Source organism: Lactuca serriola, chromosome 5 (assembly GCF_051521515.1).
Source record: "Lactuca serriola cultivar US96UC23 chromosome 5, Lser_US96UC23_V15, whole genome shotgun sequence".
Lineage (NCBI taxonomy): Eukaryota > Viridiplantae > Streptophyta > Magnoliopsida > Asterales > Asteraceae > Lactuca > Lactuca serriola.
Window position 1 is genome coordinate 268,310,884 of NC_136412.1, and position 13,374 is coordinate 268,324,257.

General features: G+C 40.1%; 1 non-coding gene across 1 annotated transcript; it reads left to right on the forward strand.

Annotated features, from left to right (window-relative positions):
- Positions 1-11,572: 11,572 nt before the first annotated feature.
- LOC145055935 (small nucleolar RNA R71) lies at positions 11,573-11,679 on the forward strand. The gene has a single exon (XR_013685479.1). It is a non-coding gene; the product is annotated as a small nucleolar RNA R71 (small nucleolar RNA).
- Positions 11,680-13,374: the final 1,695 nt, after the last annotated feature.

Consider the following 13,374-nt stretch of genomic DNA (forward strand, 5'->3'; position numbering starts at 1 on the left):
TGTAAGTATGTAGCTTGAGATTAGAATGGCTTTGTAGTTTCAACCCATAAGACATAGTTCCTTGTAAATAACGAAGGATACGCTTGACAATGGACCAATGAATTTTTGCGGGCGAATGCATAAATTGATAAAGTTTGTTAACCACAAACGTCATGTCAAACCTAGAGAGAGTGACATATTGGAGAGCATCAACAACTTGTCGGTACCGAGCAGGATTATCAAAAGCTTTACTGTCACCATTAGCCAGATTAGCATATATAGTTATAGGTGAAGGTACCATTTTGGAGGAAGAGAGACCGACTCTTTGAAGCAGTTCAAGTATGTATTTTGGTTTAGATAGAAGGTTTGAATCCGATTACTAATGTATCTCGACACCTAGAATATAGGACAAAACACCCAAATCTTGTATAACAAATGATTTGCTTAGGTTGTGCACCACTTGATCAATAACCTGGGAAATGTTACATGTGAAGGAGCCTATGAAACTAGGCTCGCAGAGTCTTTTTGAGGCCGTATAGTGACTTGTGGAGAAGGGAAACATGATTTGGTTTGATAGGGTCAACAAAGCCTTGTGGCTGCTGTAAATACACATTTTCTTTTAAATCCCCATGTAAAAAGGCGTTTTGCACATCAGGATGTTGTAACGGCCATTTTTGTGAAACAACTAAGCAGAGAACAACAATATGGTTGTGGATTTGACAATGAGGCTAAATTTCTCCTGATAATCAACGTCTAGTTGTTCCATGAAGCCCTTGGTGTACATGCAAACCCTAATGCATGAATCTAGTTTTTCTAGTTATACATGCAATAAGTATCCAAGGCTTGCAAACCCTAATCTAGCATACAAAAACCGAAATCAATAACTAAAAAGAAGTTTAGATGATTACCTTTCAATTGTAGCAAGAATCATCAACCTTTGAGAGCTTTAGTATCACAAGTGTAATACCTCTAATCGATCACAAACACCAAGGCAGTTGGAGAATGATGGAGAGAGGGGAATGGAGGCTCAAAATCGGTTAGAACTCTTCTAGGGTTTCAAGTGGCCGATTTCACTATCCCCAGGGGTCCTTATATAGCTGCAAAATTAGGATTTCAGTTAAATCCCTAAACTGGTTGCTTAAGCCCTAAGCATCCCATAAGAATCTTCTAGAATCAAGCCCTTGGACGAAATCCTTATGGGCTCCCATAAGATTTTGTCCATCCCTTGCTTAAGGGATCCACAACCCAAGTTCTAATTATCTTATAATTACAATTCCAGTCCCCTTAGTTCAATTAATATCTTTTTTATCACAACATTAATTCTTAATTAATTCTTGATCAATATTAATTAAACAATATGATTTCTCTTTTAATATATTATTCATATAATATATTAATAAACCATAATAACCTCTTTCTCCATTATTCATCCAGTCAAGTTGCTTTGGTGAAGGCAACCCAAAAGGACCATACTACAACCGGGTCAAGTACATACCAAATATAGTTATGACCAATCCAAAAGTCTCCCACTTGGATAAGTCTAATAACTCTAAATGCAAGTACTATTTCAAGATCCGATTAGCAATCATAGCTCTCAAAAGTCGATGTCGAACTGTAACACGTCCTTTACATGAGGGATCGTATAGTCCTCCGTTCTCAAGATATTATGTGGACAATTACATGGAACATAATCATACTTATTGTCCAACAGTTTTTTTCTTGATCTCTAATTCGTCTGACATAGAAATTAATTGAACACATCAATTTAGTCCTGACCGACACCAACATATAAGTCAAACCAAATCATCGAGGGGCCCAAGATATTGCTTTTAGCCTCGTAGGATAAAAGGAACAGATAAACTTCGACTGATATGCTTGTACTATTTATTCATCAAATCATACACAACAATGTGTTTTAAAACATCAAGTTACTGATGCGTTTACGCATTATCAATGCACAACCGACTCATAAGCAACAACACATATATCTAGGTGATGTGTGTAAATTCAACTAGTTTTATCCCTACTTTTTATTAATAATTTGAGCACACAAAGGCAGTGAACCTGTCTTTAAGTGGTATAGGTTGATAAGTAAGGTATCGAACTCAGGGAACGGAAATTAAACTAATAGCTAATTTTAACTAAAATAAATAATAAAAGTAAATGGTTTTTCTCTAGTTTTGCAAGACTAGAAACTTAACAAATTAAATTTAACTAATTAACTAAAGCAACAACTATTCACCAAATTTGATAAAGATGTTTCTATTTAGGTTCAACCAATTCTCTCCTATGGTTATTTAAGTTAAGATAGATTAATTGCTATTGGTTACCAATGATAATAGTTAGGTTCATGTTCATTACTCCTAACCCTTAGACAATTAACTAATTTAAGCGTTGATCAAGTGTTTAAACTAATTAATTCCCTAGATTAATTATTTGGGTTAAATAAGATTTGTAATGGTCAATTAAGTTATTAATTCAATTAACCTCTTGTTGGTGGTTTCTCAACAAGCTCACACATTAATCTTCCTATTTTCTTATTAATCTTAGTTTCATAATCATTACTTCCAAGCATACGTTTTAGCATTCACATAGACATATGAGGTTAACAATTAAGTGATGTTCATGCAACCTAATTGCCTTCCAATTAACAGAAAATAGTAGTGATTAACACATAAGGTTCTTTAACAAACTTAATTTAACAAATCACCAATAAACAATTAAACAAAATTCAAGAATTAAACCATAGGAGTTCTTTGGTATTCCCCAAACAGAAACAAAAACGAGTTTAGCTCATAGTTGCAGTAGAAACAAACAAAGAAACAAAGTTTAAGAAAGCAAACATGTTTAATTCCTAAGTCTAAGTGGTAGAATTAACCTAATTGCTTGAATTCTTCCAACTCTTGAAGCTTAGGGTTCTTCAATGCCTTCTGAATCTTTTTGTCGCAGGTAATTCTCCCAAAATTCGCCAGAAGTTATCTCCCAAGTGATCAGGATTCGTCTTATAAAGATATCTCAAAACAGAGGCTACTCGGCGAGTAGCAGAATCAACTCGCCGAGTAGGTCAATACTTATCCGTCTTCAGGTTAGCAGTCGTACATATCTTCTAGTATCTCATCGTGTACTCGCCGAGTAGGTCATTCTTGGCACCCTTTAATCTTCTCTTGCTTTCCTTTTCTCCTTTTTACATCCAAGCATATCTTTTGGCTGAAAACACAATTCAAAGCATTTTAAGTACCTTTTGTCCAAATTATTCTCATAATTAACCAAAAATAACTAAGAATATATGTTAAATAATTAACTAATTATGCACATATCAAAATACCCCACACTTGACTTTTGCTTGCCCCCAAGCAAAACTATATTTTAAACACATTAAAATCACATTAATAATTCCAATCCTTCCCAGCCATTATGCCAAGACTGCAACGCATGCATTTGTGTCTAATTCCTAAAAACCCCCCATACTCCAAATACTCACAATCCTCATAAACATTCACCCACTCACCCCGAACTATGCTCATTTTATGCAACCCTCCGAATCCATCCTCAGAAAACCTCTTTACCCTCAAGGTATTTTTAATTGAGCAACCCAAGCATACATAATCTAGATAATTACAATTAATGATACCACATTGGAGCTCTTTGGAATTCTTCACTTCTTTGACATTTGATCTTTGATATCTCCAAATTCACCAACTTTGTTGCTTGATTTTTGGTATCTTCAACTTTTTGAATTTCTTCGAATTTCCGATCTTCATATTTGACATTTGACTTTGATGCTCCAAAAATTCTTCAAACTTTTTCTTGTAATTCTCTCTCTTTTTTTTTTACATGTATTCCTCACTTTTTTCACTCAAATCCCTACATGCTTAAGCAGGGGCGCTCAATCTCAACCTTTATTGGCTAATGATAAAAATCTTCCTGGATACATTTCAGGTTTAGGCTGCTAACCATATTGCATCCCTCAGGCTGAGCAGGGTCGTGTTTTTGTCTCATGATTTCACTGGAATAAGGAAGCCACAAATGCACTAGAACGTGTATAGGCTCAACTAAACATTTGGGTTCTCATGCAATTATTAACACAACTTTAATATGGAATCCTAATTTTTACCAAAATTTTCTAATTTAAGACCTAAGCATTTTAAATATTCAACAAGTTAAACATTAGCCTAAATTAAGATTCTAAGTGTTCTAAGATGTGACTAACCCCCTACCCCACACTTATTTTATGCAATGCCCTCATTGCATATTATAACAAAAAAAAATGCAATTAGAGAGAAAGTTGGAACAAACTCCCCTGGGGTAGCAGTCGCTAGGTTGACACTCTCGTCTTCAACTCCATCTTCTAGTGACTTGAACCATGGAAACAGCTCATCCATGGCATGGGTGTCATATGTCTCGTGTGGTTGATAGCTCGAAAACTCCAAGGAAAATTGGTTGTTGCACAAGTCGCAGTAATAGTGCACAAAGAATGTATGAATGGCACATGAACAATAACCAGAACAAAGAAAAATTCCTCCTGCAGCAGGCTACTCGGCGAGTATGCGAGTAAACTCGGCGAGTAGGATGTATCGGACAAGCAGATCGCACAGAAGCAGATGTACTCGCCGAGTAGTATTAGTGCACTCGGCGAGTAGAGCATATAATTCCAGAAATTGTCTAATTGCTGGCTTTCTTTACTCTAGTGTTGTCGTGCAAATATAAATGCACTCTCCAAGAACTCTCTAAACAGCAGCACTCTAATAAATTCTTGATTAGTACGGACTCAACCCTAGGAACAAAACTCCATAAGCATCCCTAAAAGCTCTCATTCCTCGCTTGACCATTCCTAAATAGCATGCATCCTAGCTTCAACACCTGAAAAGAAAACTAACAGTAACACTAAAATTCAAACCATTTCACCAAGTCCCAAGTTCACAATTGTTTTTTTTTTTTTTTTTTTTTTTTTTTTTTTTTTTTTTAAAACAAACATCACAAACAAAACAAATAAAAAAATCTTCATTCCTCATCGTCCATCCCAGCTCCTCCAGCTCCACTTCCACCTTCTCCACTCCTTCGTTGCATCCGTTCGTCCCAATTCATTATGTACGGATAACCGGGTCCCGGCCGCGGGGCAATGTGCATTTGTTGGAAAAGATAATCAAAGGATTGATTGGTGTAATTGACTCCTTGCCCTATATCATCCAAGTATCGCCGATACTCCACTTGGTTCCACCCTTCGTTATCCTCCACCGGAATCACCGGTGGGTCTTCACGTACCCGCTCGTTCCTTGGCCTAACCCGCCTTCCGGGCTCTTCTGGGACCGCCGGCTCATCTTCATTTGGAATAGTAAAGGAATCACCAAATTTCTCCACTATCCGAGCCCTCCTATAGAGTGCCGTATTGAACGGAGGAGGGTGGATAACCGTTAGCATTTGGGCTTGCGGTAATTCCAAAATCCCAAATGATCGCGCGAGCCTTGTGATGAACATACCCCCATTGATCTTCGAGTTGATTTTTTCCTTAACTGCTCCCTCCGCAAGAAATTTAGCAATGCAATATGGGAGATCGCAGAAAACATCGGGGGTGATGATACTCCACATATAAAAGATATCAAGGGTGGGAACTTTATCCCCATCCTTTCGCATGTTGATTGTGCTTGCAATGAATCGGTGAATGAGTCGATGGATTGGAGAACGAATATGCCCTTCTTGAGCAGTGGAAGGTATATAGACCCGGTTAGCAATTGTACTCCACCATGTTGATGCCACCACCCCCTCGGGAAGTTCTTTGTAGGTATTTTCCAAGAAGGCTTCAAAGTAGTCCGTCATCGCCATATCTTGATCGTAGATGCCCAACCGCCAAGAGAACTCAACCATGCTGCATTGTCGCATTTCTCCTCCCAAAGAGAACGAGATCGTGTTTGGATTGTAATATTCACTCCCACCTCGGAATGAAATAGTAGCAAAGAATTCCCAGCACAACTCCGCATATACTGGCTCTTGTATTTTAAATAATTGCAGCCAACCATCACAAGTGATGTTGGCATAACCCAAGTTACAATCTTTTACCAAATATGGAGTAAGTTCCTCTTCCAAACCGACATTACCCATCCATCCCCAATCCACTGCAGTGGGCAAGTGAATTTCTTTCTGTCGCAGCGCTTCCAACCTGTTTAGGGCTCGAGTTTTGGAGGATTTAGAGGTAATTTGTTGAAAGGCTAACCATGGCATATCACCATGGCCTCCTCCTCTTGATGATTGTCCTCTCCTTGCCATGCTCCCTTGGTGGTTGAATTAAGAGAAATTGGACGAAAATTGACTAGATCTTGAGGAACTTCTTGGGAGGTGGCTGAGAGAAACTGCTCGGCGAGTATGGGGGTGAAGTGTTGAACAAAAGCAGTTTTTTTACAGATTTTATTTTACTGGGTTTAAACCGTATACTCGCCGAGTATAATAGATATACTCGCCGAGTACGGACGCGTGTTGTGAAGTTTTAGCTGTATACGAGCATCTACTCGCCGAGTATAACCGATATACTCGCCGAGTATATGTCTCAGATTGAAAAAAATTTACGTTTTTGCAAATTTTACTATGTGATTTCCTTTATTTTAGCCTTTCCACCCCACACTTTCAGTAGAGCTTGTCCTCAAGCAATTAGAGAAGTAGAATGAATGACTAGAAATGAAAAAAAACAATACGAAAAATAAAGAGCGGGAAAAAAAAATGCAAACTTGAAGCTCGGGTTGCCTCCCGAGAAGCGCTTCTTTTGATGGAGTCATTAGCTGGACTCCGCCCCTTTTATGTTTTTGCGATTCCGCACAGCAGGAGCTCCTCCATTCCTTCATTGCGGGGGACTCCTTCTTCATATTTCTTCACTCGATGGCCATTGACTTTAAATGGCGTGCCATCTCTCGAGATCAATTCAATAGCCCCATGAGGAAACACCGTCTTGACCACAAATGGACCATCCCACCTGGATTTAAGTTTTCCCGAGAAGAGTTTTAGGCGGGAATTGAAGAGTAGTACTTTTTGGCCTTCATGGATGTCCTTGCTTTTGATTCTTAGGTCATGCCATCTCTTGGTCTTTTCTTTATAAAGCCATGAGCTAGAATAGGCTTCATTTCGTAGTTCTTCAAGGGCATTCATTTGCATTAAGCGGTTTGTCTTCATTTCTTCCATGTCAAAGTTACATCTTTTTAGCGCCCAATATGCCTTGTGCTCGATTTCAACCGGTAAATGGCATTGCTTTCCATAAACTAACCTATATGGTGTAGTACCAATAGGTGTTTTGAAAGCGGTACGGAACGCCCATAGCGCGTCATCCAATTTATCCGACCATTCCTTGCGATTACTTCCCACCGACTTCTCCAAGATACGCTTCAAAGCTCGATTGGTAACTTCCGTTTGCCCACTCGTTTGCGGGTGGTATGATGTGGAGAACTTATGGGTCACCCCATATTTCTTGAGCACCTTGTCCAATTGATCATTGGCAAAGTGTGTACCACGGTCACTAATTAAGGCCTTTGGAACACCAAACCGGGAGAATAGTCTTTTCAAGAAGCGTACCACTACCCGTCCGTCGTTTGTAGGTAAAGCCTGCGCCTCCGCCCATTTTGACACATAATCCACCGCCACGAGAATGTACTTGTTTCCTTTGGATGTGGGGAATGGCCCCATGAAGTCTATGCCCCACACGTCGAACACCTCACACACTTGAATGCTATGTTGTGGCATTTCATTACGGGAGGAAATGTTTCCCACCCTTTGGCAAGCATCACATTCTTTGACATATTGGGCTGCATCTTTGAAGATTGTTGGCCAATAAAACCCAATGTCAAAGATCTTCTTCGCGGTATAGTGTGCGCCATGATGTCCTCCCGTGGGTCCGCTATGGCATTGCTCTAGTATTTTTCGACTCTCCTTTCCGAACACACATCTTCTTATAATCCCGTCCGCGCAACTTCGGAAGAGGTATGGATCGTCCCAAAAGTAATATTTGATCTCCGAAAAGAATTTCTTCTTTTGCTGACTACTATACTCCTTCGGGACGTAATTTGTAGCTAAGTAGTTAGCTATATCCGCGAACCATGGTTCCTCTCCCACGGACACCATAATGTATTCATCCGGGAAGTCATCTCCATCTTTATCTTCTTGCAATGCCGGGTTCTCGAGCCTAGATAAATGGTCGGCAGCTACGTTCTCCATTCCCTTCTTATCTCGTATCTCTATATCGAATTCTTGAAGAAGCAGCACCCATCGTATTAGTCTTGGCTTGGCATCCTGTTTGGAAAACAAATACTTGATAGCCGAGTGGTCAGTAAAAACAGTGGTTTTAGATAAAACCAAATAAGGGCGAAATTTATCGAAAGCATAAACTACGGCTAACAGTTCTTTTTCAGTAGTGGTATAATTCTCTTGGGCAGGATTCAAGGTCTTGCTTGCATAATAAATGGGTTGAAAATGCTTGTCAACCCTTTGTCCAAGGACGGCTCCTAGTGCATAGTCACTCGCATCACACATGATCTCGAAGGGTAAGTTCCAATTTGGTGCTATAATGATTGGGGCATTAGTTAATTTTTCTTTTAAAAAATCAAATGCCTCTAAACACTCTTTAGTGAAATTAAAGGGTGCATCTTTTAACAATAATTGTGTTAGAGGTTTCGTAATTTTAGAAAAATCTTTAATAAAACGCCGGTAAAAGCTTGCGTGTCCCAAAAAGCTTCTAATGCCCTTCACATTAGTTGGTGGGGGTAATTTAGCGATGGTGTCTATCTTTGCCCGATCCACCTCAATCCCCTTTTTAGAGACTTTATGTCCCAATACTATACCCTCCTTGACCATGAAATGACACTTTTCCCAATTTAGGACCAAGTCGGTTTTCTCACATCTAGCAAGCATCGAGTCAAGATTTGTAAGGCAGTCATTAAAAGAAGATCCAAATACAGAGAAATCATCCATAAAGACCTCCATGAATTTCTCCACCATATCATGGAATATGGCGGTCATGCACCTTTGAAATGTCGCAGGTGCATTGCATAAGCCAAATGGCATGCGTCTATAGGCGAAGGTCCCACTGGGGCACGTAAAGGTGGTCTTTTCTTGGTCCATTGGGTCTATGGGTATTTGGAAATACCCGGAAAACCCGTCTAAGAAGCAATAATAGCTATGGCCCGAAAGTCTCTCTAACATTTGGTCTATGAAAGGAAGGGGGAAATGGTCTTTGCGAGTGGCATCGTTTAGCTTGCGATAATCGATACACACTCGCCAACCGGTTACCGTTCGCGTTGGAATTAACTCATTCTTCTCGTTGGTAATGACCGTCATTCCTCCTTTCTTGGGTACGACCTGGACCGGACTCACCCATGGGCTATCGGAGATGGAGTAGATGATTCCTGCATCCAAAAGCTTTACCACCTCCTTCTTGACGACTTCTTGCATGTTCGGGTTTAATCTTCTTTGATGTTGCACCACCGGTCTGGCTCCTTCTTCTAAGTTTATTTTGTGAGAGCAGTAGGATGGACTTATTCCCTTTATGTCGGAGATGCTCCACGCGATGGCTTTCTTTCTTTTCTTCAGTACCCGTACAAGCTCTTCCTTTTCTGTCTTGGAGAGATCTGAGGCTATAATTACTGGCTTCTGATTTCCTTCTTCCAGAAAGGCGTATTCCAGATGGTTAGGCAGTGTTTTGAGCTCCAATTTAGTGTTCATAGTGGTGTACTCGCCGAGTGCAGGTATGGTACTCGGCGAGTTCATGGCGGCATTTGCGACTGCTGACTTTTCTTCAGGTGTACTCGGCGAGTAGATCGGGTCTACTTGGCGAGTAGGGCTTTCAGCTTGGTTTTTGAGTTCTTCATACTCTGCTTCCTCCAACAGTCTTTCAATCTCTAGTAAATCTTTCTCTGGATCAAATACTTCTTCAAAAGCTGCAACCTTGCTGGAATCTTCAGGTATGTCTCCTTCCAATAACTCGTCAAGCATGTCGATTGAGAACGCCGTGTCGTCACTACTCCTTGAGTACTTCATGGCTTGGTCTACCCCGAATGTTACTGAGTCATCCCCAACTCGCAATGTGAGCTTTGAGTCTCTCATGTCTACGATGGCGCTAGCGGTGTTGAGGAAGGGTCTTCCAAGGATGATTGGTACTTGCGGATCCGCCTCCATGTCAAGAATGATGAAGTCAGCCGGGAAGACAAACTTGTCTACTTTCACTAATAGATCTTCACATATGCCTCTTGGGAAAGTAACCGTCTTGTTTGCTAAATGAATTGCCATCCGAATTGGCTTTGGCTCTGGGAGGTCCAGCTTTTTGAAGAACGAGTATGGCATAAGGTTTACACTCGCTCCCGAATCAGCTAAAGCATGAATTGCTGCCAAGTTGCCAAATTGGCAAGGTAAAGTTAAGCTCCCCGGATCACCCTTCTTCTTTGGTAGTTTGTTTAGCATGGCTGCGGAGCAATTCTCATTCAATACTACTTTCTGCACCTCTTCCATCTTTCTTCTATTAGTGAGGAGTTCCTTAAGGAACTTTGCGTACTTGGGCATTTGCATGACGGCTTCGATGAAAGGAATGTTTATTTGAAGAGTTTTAATATGATCAAGGAATTTCTGATACTCCTCTTCCTGCTTCTCCTTCTTGGCTCGGGCTGGGTACGGCATTGGAGGCTGGTAAGGTTTGACGGGTGGCTGATCATGCGGTTTTTCAGATGTACTCGCCGAGTACATCGGTCCTACTCGGCGAGTAGATCTCTCAGATTGTGAATGTTGGTTCTCAGCTTGTGCTTCCGTTTCTTCCTTCTGTGAGTCCTTATTCTCTTCAGTACGAATGGGGGCCAGGGGAGTAATAACCTTCCCACTTCTTGTGGTAATAATGTTCACTTGCGCGCCTCGTGGGTTGTTCTCGGTTTTGCTAGGAAGTTCACCCGGTGACCTTTGGTTTATTTGTTGAGCGAGTTGCCCAAGCTGAGTTTCTATATTATGGATGGATGCTTGCTGATTCCTGAGCATTGTTCTTGTTTCTTGGATAGCAGCATCGTGGTCACTGTATCTTTTCTCGGAAGCAGCCACAAATTTAGTTAGCATCTCTTCCAAGCTTGGCTTCTTCTCTTGCACCGGCTCCTCTTTTTGGTAGAATCCTCTCCCTTTTTGCCTATACTTCTCCTCCTTGGCCTTCTTGTACTCTTCATAAGGCAACCACTCCTTCTTCTGTCTTCGCCAGTCTTCATCATATCGGTCACCGTTCGAATAGCATGCTTGTGCCTTTTTGTTGCCGTGCTCATCCAAATCACAATCTCTAGTGAGGTGAGGTCCATTGCAATTCTCGCAACCCACCCGTATGGCATGGATCGTTTGATCCATTTTATCCATTCTTCTATCCATGGTTTTTAACATGGCCATGACTGCGGATAAATCTTCAGTAGCAGCATATGCGGCTCCCCTCGTGACATCATTCCTTGGGTTGTGGTATTCTCTAGAGTGTTTAGAGAATTCTTCAATTAATTCTTTGATTACCGGGGGTGGCTTCTTCGTAAGTGGGCCCTGTGAGTCTAGCAGCTGCCGGGTTGTAACATTGACTCCATCATAAAAGATGGACACTTCTTGTTGGCTATTTAGATCATGGTGTGGGCAATTTCGTAGTAGACTTTTGTACCTCTCCCATGCTTCATACAACGACTCCCCAGCTTGTTGTTCAAAATTTGCAATGGCCTTCTTGAGCTTGGCTATTTTTGATGGTGGGCAAAAGTGATCTATAAATTCTTCCTTCATTCTGGCCCAAGTAGTGACTGACCCAGGAGGAAGTGATTTGAGCCAGTCTTTAGCAGCACCCTTGAAGGTTACTGGAAGCATCCTAAGCAGCCGAGTTTCGCGGGTAACATTTGGAATGTTGAAGTAATCAGCAACATCATTTACTTCATCCAAATGTTTGTAGGCGTCTTCATGATCTTTCCCGTGGAAAGGTATCTCCTTGAGTGAAGCTAGGATATGACCTTTTAGCTCAAAGGTGGCAGTTGCGGGAATTGCGGGTTGCACAAGTCCCGGGCCATGGTCGTCACGCATCCTCTTCTTCCATTCTCCCATGGGAATTTCATCAATGTTAGCCATAGTGAATGCTAATTCTTCCTCCTCTTCGGTGTCTTGCTCGTAAGTTGCCTCGTCTTCTTCCTCGGTTTCGTATCTAATTTCTTCTCGAATTGGCTCTTCAATTATTAAGGAAGCGCTTGAAGCTCCGGATTTGCTGCTCTTCTTTTTTCCGAAAACAGTCTTCAAGTTAGACAATGGTGATTTCTTTGGTGTGCTTGAACTCTCCACGTCCTTCCCTTTGTTTCTTTTCAATTCGGATTCGGGGTCTTCAAACGGGGGTACCAGTGGTGTGTTTGCTCCTCTGGTCATGAAAGTCCTGAAATTAATCAAATAAAAGCGTAAAAAGAACAAAAAAAAATTTGCAAACAACTAAAAGAAAAAATTCTAAATGAGCTGTTACTCGCCGAGTAGTCGCGAGTGCACTCGGCGAGTAGCAGTGATTTTTTAAAAAAATTTCTAAGTTTTAAATCTAACTAAAACAGATACTAAAACCTAATTGCTATTTACTAAACTGCAATAAATGAACTTTATGCAAGTAAACTCACACAAAGGATCGAAAAAAAAATTAGGAATTAGCTTAATTATTTAGAACCGTTCCCCGGCAACGGCGCCAAAAACTTGATGTGTGTAAATTCAACTAGTTTTATCCCTACTTTTTATTAATAATTTGAGCACACAAAGGCAGTGAACCTGTCTTTAAGTGGTATAGGTTGATAAGTAAGGTATCAAACTCAGGGAACGGAAATTAAACTAATAGCTAATTTTAACTAAAATAAATAATAAAAGTAAATGGTTTTTCTCTAGTTTTACAAGACTAGAAACTTAACAAATTAAATTTAACTAATTAACTAAAGCAACAACTATTCACCAAATTTGATAAAGATGTTTCTATTTAGGTTCAACCAATTCTCTCCTATGGTTATTTAAGTTAAGATAGATTAATTGCTATTGGTTACCAATGATAATAGTTAGGTTCATGTTCATTACTCCTAACCCTTAGACAATTAACTAATTTAAGCGTTGATCAAGTGTTTAAACTAATTAATTCCCTAGATTAATTATTTGGGTTAAATAAGATTTGTAATGGTCAATTAAGTTATTAATTCAATTAACCTCTTGTTGGTGGTTTCTCAACAAGCTCACACATTAATCTTCCTATTTTCTTATTAATCTTAGTTTCATAATCATTACTTCCAAGCATACGTTTTAGCATTCACATAGACATATGAGGTTAACAATTAAGTGATGTTCATGCAACCTAATTGCCTTCCAATTAACAGAAAATAGTAGTGATTAACACATAAGGTTCTTTAACAAACTTAATTTAACAAA